This window comes from Acinonyx jubatus, chromosome A1 (genome assembly GCF_027475565.1).
Source record: "Acinonyx jubatus isolate Ajub_Pintada_27869175 chromosome A1, VMU_Ajub_asm_v1.0, whole genome shotgun sequence".
Classification (NCBI taxonomy): Eukaryota; Metazoa; Chordata; class Mammalia; order Carnivora; family Felidae; genus Acinonyx; species Acinonyx jubatus.
Genome location: NC_069380.1, coordinates 145,961,526 through 145,969,673, shown reverse-complemented (window position 1 = coordinate 145,969,673; position 8,148 = coordinate 145,961,526).

The window sequence follows — 8,148 nt, the reverse complement described above, 5'->3', positions numbered from 1 at the left end:
GCAGGTGACTGCTTTTTCCTCTTACAAGTGAGGAGGCTCTTTAGCTCATGAATATTAGGGATCATTCATTTGTCTGCCTTTCTTTCTCTACCATGCATTCGGGAAGCTCAGAATCAAATTTGGCCCTTGTTGCTAATTGTTTGCTAGCTTGGCCCAGACTCTATCATCTTCATGCTTTATCCCTGATTTCCTCAACTATTCATTTCATTGCTTTTTGCCATCTTTATTTTCCTAAGCCATCTTAAATTCTTTGCTGCCAGCGAGATCTGTATAAATGTACTCAAGACATTGTTTCTTAACAATGTTTAATGTTTTCCACTATGAGACCAAGTCCAAATAATATTTTAGCCTGTAAGACCCTGAACAGATTGGTCACTTCAGTCTACTTCATCTTCTCCTTTCATCCCAGGACCCTCTTTTCCAAGACAATCCATTTAGAACTTCTCCAGAAAACCATGCTGTTTCATGCTTCTGTGCCTTGATTCATTTCTCTGTGATATCTTAGATACTATGACAATTTTTTTCATCTTAACTCCCATCCTCCCATCAAGTAGCACTGACACCTCTTTTGTTCTACTGTATGCTCTATAAATCTCTATCTTAAAATTAATGCAGATACTTTGGTATATTTCTTTCACCAAATCTGTCACTAGAAAATATAAACTCTTTGAAGGCAGAAGTTTGTGTTTTAAAATGAAGACACTTTGCATATTTCCTGGCATATTATGCATATTTTATATGTTTGCCATAGAAATGGTAGATGAGGAAGTACTATATGAATGTATTATTGATTACTACAGATCCAGTTGTAAGCATTACATTTCTACTAAAATGGGGCCAGAGAGTAGGTACATGATTGACCCTTTGCTGTGTTCATTCTTTTGATATATGGACTTTACTATATGAAAATTTAAAAAAAATATAAAAAACAATGGAATACTGGGGTCATATAATGATAGAATGAATTTATCTGCTTAATTTGCCAATTTAAAACATGAAATAAAGTACAGACACTATATTTATGAATATGTAAGTGTAGGAGTATTCAACTTTTATAAATAGGCCAAAATTTATGTGAATGTAGACAGAATCCACCTATTGCCAAGGGTGTTTTGATTTCTTAGGAGCTCACCACCATAATACTTATTTTTTCTTTAATTTGCGATAATAATTAGGAGTGATGCTTTAGCTCCTATGTTACTGAATAAAACCTTAGGATCATGAAACTCACATTAAAAATTTTGGATAAATCAGTGTTTCAGTAGAAAGAAATGGTACATGTAAAATAGATGTGAAGTTTTCCTTTTGTAGACAGTCCATCTTTTTTCAGTGATTCTGATTTCCCAAAGTTTTCTAGTACTTATGTTTACAGGTAAAAGTAGATAAGATCATCAATGTGAACTTATCAGTAAGTTTTTATTTTAAAAGCATTCCAGAAAGGCTGTGGAATGAAATTTAGGACTACTATATGCCCAAAAACAAATAACTTGTATTATTTCACTTTATACTTTGGTTCCATTAAATGTGCTTTTTAAATTTTTTTTTCCAACGTTTTTATTTATTTTTGGGACAGAGAGAGACAGAGCATGAACGGGGGAGGGGCAGAGAGAGAGGGAGACACAGAATCGGAAACAGGCTCCAGGCTCCGAGCCATCAGCCCAGAGCCTGACGTGGGGCTCGAACTCACGGACCGCGAGATCGTGACCTGGCTGAAGTCGGATGCTTAACCGACTGCGCCACCCAGGTGCCCCAAATGTGCTTTTTAAAAAACATTCAATATGGGTAGCCTTTCAGACTCCAATGTAACTAACCCTTAGTAGATGGCTCTTAAACTCTTTAATCATGGGTTATGAGATTATATAATCTTACATATTCCATATTGAAGGGATCTGAAAACTCCTTTTTTTAGTCTAACCCTTTTCATTGATGTTGATTTAACTAAGGCCCATATAATTGAAGCAACTGGCCAGATCTTTCACAGAACTTAAGGTTTTGGGCTGGGGGGGGGGGTAGTAAACTCCCAGCTATGGATAAAAGCTTGAATTCTGTTCATATAGTAGTGTTTTAATCAAACTGTAATACATACATAAATCACAGATAAGATGAATGTGTAATTAGGACCATAGAGCTAAGAGTGCTGTTCTCACTGATGGAGAATTTATGTTTTATAGAATTGACAGTATTGACATTAATTCATGAAAGGTATATGTAGTGGTTGCCTTAGTTTTGTCAGGATTAATGTTGCTTAGGCTTTCTTCTTGTCCTTTGAAAATTGTGAATTCCAGGAAATGTGATTGAAAATGTCAGTAACTATTAAGAATACACATATTGAAATACTAGCTTGGGTAATAGATTAAGTAATTATAAGAAGTATAATTAAGGAAGTTAATAGACTAGAGGATTAAGTCCTATATAAGGTGTTTGAAACTGGAAAGGAATTATATACGCTAACTCCCCAGAATTAATGATTATCTTATATTTCCAAGTATATTTTATTTATATATGATTCCTTAGATCTATTAGGCTATTACAGTTACAGAAGGTAACAAATGTTAAATTCATATAGTTTTAAAGTTTGTGTTAAGAATACCATTTTTTAGAAAGAAAAATTTTGTCTATAGATTTATGTAGAAAATCCTAAAGATTTGAGAAAAAAGCATTAAAATTAACAAATTCAATAAAGTTAGAAAATATAAAACCATGAAAAAATCAGTTGCATTTCTACACACTAAAAATGAACAATCTAAAACGAAAATTAGGAAAACCCATCTATAAGAGAACTTTGAATATATTCTACCACTTCATTTTGTCCTGTAATGTTTCTTTTGAAATATCAACTAATAGCCTTAAGGGGTTTCCCTTGTATGTAACTGCTTTCACCATGTTAGCTACCATGTGTCTTGGTGTGATCTTTAGTTTCATTTTGCTTGGGCATCTTTGTGCCTCCTGGATCTGAATGTTTCCTTTCTCAGATTTATGAAGTTTTCACATATTATTTCTTCAAATAAATACCGTCCACCCCCCACCCCCCACCTCCACTTTCTTTTCTCCCTCTGGGATTGCTATAATGTAAATATTATGCTTGATGGTGTTCCTGAGTATCCTAAGTCTGTTCTCACTTTGCCTTTTTTTTTTTTTTTCCTCTCATCTGTTCGGCCTGATTGCTTTCTATTACTCTGTCCTCAGGGTTGCTCATTTATTTTTCTGTTTTGTCTAGTATATTATTTCTTCCGTCTAATATATCGTTATTTATTGTGTTCTTCATCTGCGGTTCTTTTTTACCTTACTGTTAAGGATCTCACTGATATTCCCCACTCTTGTCTGAAGTCCAGTGAGTATCTTACTGATTATTACTTTAAATTCTTAATGAGGCATATTACTTACTTCCATTTCTCTTAGGTCTTTTTATGTGATTTTTGTCCTGTCCTGTCATTTGTGGCATGTTCCTCTATCTTGTCATTTTGCCTAACTCTCTGTGTCTGTTTCTGTATGTTAGGAAACACAGCTACATCTCTTGCTGCTTGAAAGTAATGGCCATATGAAGAAAAGGGCCTCTAGTGTCATGCTGTGAAGAGCCCTCTTTTCACCTGGACCTGGGACTCAGGGATAGCTCGTATGTGCCCTGTTGTTGTGGCTGAACCACTTTTTCCCTCAGTCCAGTTTTCTGTAATGGCTCTCTTTGTTATGGGCAATATTTGGTCCCTTTGGTGTTAGTGGGCCAGTCTAGGGATGCCTTGGGATTGAGTTGAGTCAGACAAGGTGTTTGCCAGAGATGCAGTAGCACCAAACAGCAGGGCACTTTTCCTGTGTTGTCCCTTGAGAAGCTCTCATTGGTGGCAGGGGAGGGTATGGGGACTGCCATCAGACCAGTTGTTGGCCTCCAGCCCACTGCTCCGTCTTCGTCTGACTGGCTTATCTATGTAGTTATATTTTCCTCTTTCTGGGGCAAGAGCCATTTTGGAATGGTACTGGCCATCGTAGGAGCTACGTGAACACTGCCAGGCCTGTGGAACCACCCTGTATGACTTGTGATCAAGAGCATATTGGAGAGGTTTGATATGCCAAAGCACAGCAGAGGAGTGCAGTGGTGCTAACAAGCTTTGCACACCCAGATTCCTCTGTGGAAGGGGACTTATAGAACCCAGACTGATGGGCTGTCCAAGGAATGGATTAGTGGAAGCACAGAGTGGGGCACAGTTAACTGTAGTGCTAACAAGGTAGGTAGTGAGTCCTGTAGATGGTCCTCTGTTTATGCTGGGGGATGGAAGAGGTAAATGACACCTGCTAGTTCCTTTATTTCTGGAGGAGTTCCTCAGAAATTTCTGCTCCTCTGAGACAGGCTCTGAGATTAGTAAATAACTACCTCTTGTATGTCCCTGATGCCTTTCTTTCTTTCTTTTTTTTTTTTTTCTAATTTGTATATTTTGAGAGAGAGAGAGAATGTAGTGTACATGTGGGGGAGAGGCAGAGAGAGAAGGGAGAAAGAGAGAATCCCAAGCAGGCTCTGCACTGCCGGCAGTTAGAGGGCTCAGACTCATGAACCGTGAGATCATGCCCTGATCTGAAATCAAGAATCTGATGCTTAACCAACCAAGCCTCTCAGGTGCTCCCAGGTGCCTTTCTAAGTGCTGCTTCCAGGTTTTGTTTCCAAGGGCTCTTCGTTCTGTTGTCTCTTTAAGGGTGGGGATGCAGTTTCCTCTTGCCCTCCTGGCTCTCCCAGAGCCCAGCCTTCTGATTTTTTTAAAATTCCATGTTTTAAGTCCTGCTGGTTATAAGAAGTCACAAAATCCAGCCCCTCTGATTTTCAAAACCAAATGTTACGGGGATTCGTCTTCCCCACATGGGCTTCTTTAATGTATGGGTCTGTTTCTCTCCCCTCTCCATACCCACCATTTCTGTCCCTTCCACAGATAGTCTTGTGAGTCCATTTAGTTCCTGACCATAGGTCCACCCTTCCTACCCTCTTTGATGTGGCCTCTTCTCTACATTTAGCTGTGGATTTTATGATGTCACTGGGGTCATTTACTGGGTTATTTACACTCACATGAGTGTTATCTTGTGGTATCCATTGGATAAAATGAGCCTAGAATCCTCCTACTCTCTCATCTTTGCCAGAAGTCTTGGAAGAAGAAAATGTTTATAAATTTCTTCTTGAAATTTATTTCAAACTTGAAATTTTATATATTTGCAGTTTCTCCAGAGATACAAATAAATTCGTTATTAGTAAGTTTTTTTTTTTAATTTTTGAATAATTCTTTATAGTAATTTTCTTCCTGAGAAGGATTTTATTTTATAACCAGGAATTCTGAAAAAAATATAGACCACAATGGACCTCCTATCTTTCTAATGCTTTTGGCAAGAGTCAAAGGTCATTTAACAGCACTTAGAACCTCCTCCTCACACATACTGTCAGGCATTTAAAAAATTGTAATTCCACTTGCAAATAGATTTGCTGCAAAATATGTGCTGTAAAACATGTTTTAATAAAAGTAAAATTTCTGATGGTTCATAATGGAGGTCATTGATCCTGAGACAATCTTTCATATTTTTAATCTTCCAATGACAGTCCTCAACTAGATGACTTGATTAATGCTAATACTTATCAATAAATTGAATTGTGTCACATTAATCCAGTTTTCATGTATCCTTGTCCATTTACTTTCTGTGGAAAAAAATTTTAAAAGGAAGTTACATTTTTGCTAATTCTCTATTTCTTTTAAAGTGGATGTTCAGGACTCTGCTACATAGAAAGCAGTGTAGAGAAAGGAAGTGGTCTTATAAGAAGATGACAAATTTGGACACCTGAATAAAGGTTGCAAAAGAGCTCTCATTTCCCAGTGCTTTTCTTTCCCATATTCTCAAAATGCCAATTTGAGGAATGCAAACTTTGTTTCTTGGTTAATCAGTCATTCCCCCAAGAAATATTTAAAGCTATCCTTTACCTTAATTATCAAGTCATTAGAGAGAACTTAAAATTCCCAAGCCTTCAGATAATAAGCTACAGGCCACTTAAAGGTACTATAAAGAGTAGAAGTTGGCCATTTGAATATTTAGTCACAGATGGTAAATGGGATTTCCACTCTCTACTGCATCTCAGATACAGAGATTAAATCTCTTTCACATTTGTCTCCACATCTTTTAGAATATTTTTTGTTCTAGAAAGTTTATTTTGTTCTGCAGTATTTTAAGTTGGAACTTCTGAAGAGATTGATACTTTCTCATTTTCTGGGGAGGAAAAGTGATAGATTGCCTTTGTAAATGAAGACTCATGCTGTTATTGTCTACAGTTCGTAGTAGTCATGTTAGATTAAACAGCATTCTATTGTGGGCTTCTTATTAATTATGATGCTTCCTGCTACCATGCTGATTTTTTTTTTCTGATGGCTTCACTGTGGAGAAGCACAGCTTCTTTCAAAGAAGCCCATCACAATGCAAGCAGCTCATTAACTTCAGCCTTCCTCCCAGATTCCTGTGACAAGCTGAAGAACCTTCCCTAACTAACTTTAGAGAGAGATAATAAAGTTTTATTTCCCTTTCACAGTGTTTAAAGGGCAGTTTATCGTGTTCTTTTCTTCAAGACAGAATTTTGAACAGAAGCATAGGGATTCAGAACTTTATTTTTTAATGTTCTGGATGTCACTAAATTAGAAGTTGCTATAAATGACACCTCCTTACATTTGGTAGGTGCCTTATTTTATTAAAAAATAAAGTGGGCATATCTGTGTGTGCAGTTGTTTCAGAGAATAATGAACTTAAAAGAAATTTCTGTGATCATCTTTCCAGATTGAAGTTTTATGGCTATTCTTTTTTGCTTTGTTTTTTATTTGCTAGCAAGCAGAAGAGTACTTACTAATACGGAATCTCTCAAATATGAATACTCCTTAGGGCTCTTAAATTCTAAAATTTCCCCATTGTGTATTCTTTGGTACATTTCTCCACACATTTTATAACACTGTAAATTCTTTGGAAAAGGTCCATGTCCGCATACTTGGATGACTTGAGTGAAAATGCCTGATTCGGTCCAAATAGGCTATGTTATTCTATAATGACATAAGATCTGAGTAGGTAAATACCATAACAAATGCGTTCCTCTCATGCTACCAGTCCAGTGTGGTTTGGCATTATACTCACGGATGAAGGTTCATGGAAATTCCATTTCCTTACACGTGTTCATGATGGCTGGAACAGGAAAAGAAAAGACATTCGATTAAGAACTAGATTTCAAAATTCCTCAGAAAAGTGGCATATGCCACTGCTCACCGTCAGCCAAAGTGAGTCCCATGACCATGCCTAACTTCAAGATGATAGGAAGGTACAGTCCAACCAGAGGGAGAAGGAATAGAACATTTATGAACAGCCCCAGTGATCAACAGCACTCTATTGTAAATTAGTTTCTTATACCAGATTCTAGCTGACAGCTCTCTGCAATAAGGGCTAGAAATTGGTATGTGAGGGGTGAAGGAAAAATAGGCTTTTAGAGTATAAAAGACAAACCTAACAGACACAGAAGAAACATGAGGCTAGGTACCTATCCAAGTGACAGGAGGGTTTCTGCAGAAGCAATATGCCAGCTCACTAGCCTTTGGTGTTCTTCACTAAAAATAGTAATTCTCAATTTCAGTAAGTAATTTTCTGAATAATAAAATAGAATGCACTATATCAGTAAAGTGCACACAATTAATACATAATAAATGACACTTACAAGGCTTTTTAAACCATAGCTAGCTTGCTTGCTTGCTTGCTTGCTTGCTTGCTTGCTTTTTCTTTCAACCATAGCTTTCTTGAGAGAAAACACTAAATTGTTGATAAAATGGTTGGGATCTAATGACCCACAGTATAAGATTTACAGTTCCCTAGGAATAAGGGCTGTGTCTTACATCTCCCTCTGTCTCTAGTTGCTAAGTTACAGCTGACTATATTTGTTGTAGAGCATAAAAAGCAGAGTGTGGGAACTAAATGGCCGAAGTCTGAGTCCTTGCTTGACCACTTACTTGCTTAGTAACTATGTGCAAGTAGCTATTGCTTTTGCCTCCTTAGCATTCATTTTTCCTTTGGCTAACAGTGTGATAACCCCCGTTCCCTACCTCCTGGATGACTCTAAACATTTATTCAGTCCATGTGGTTCCATTGGGGTTCCATCTCCTAGCT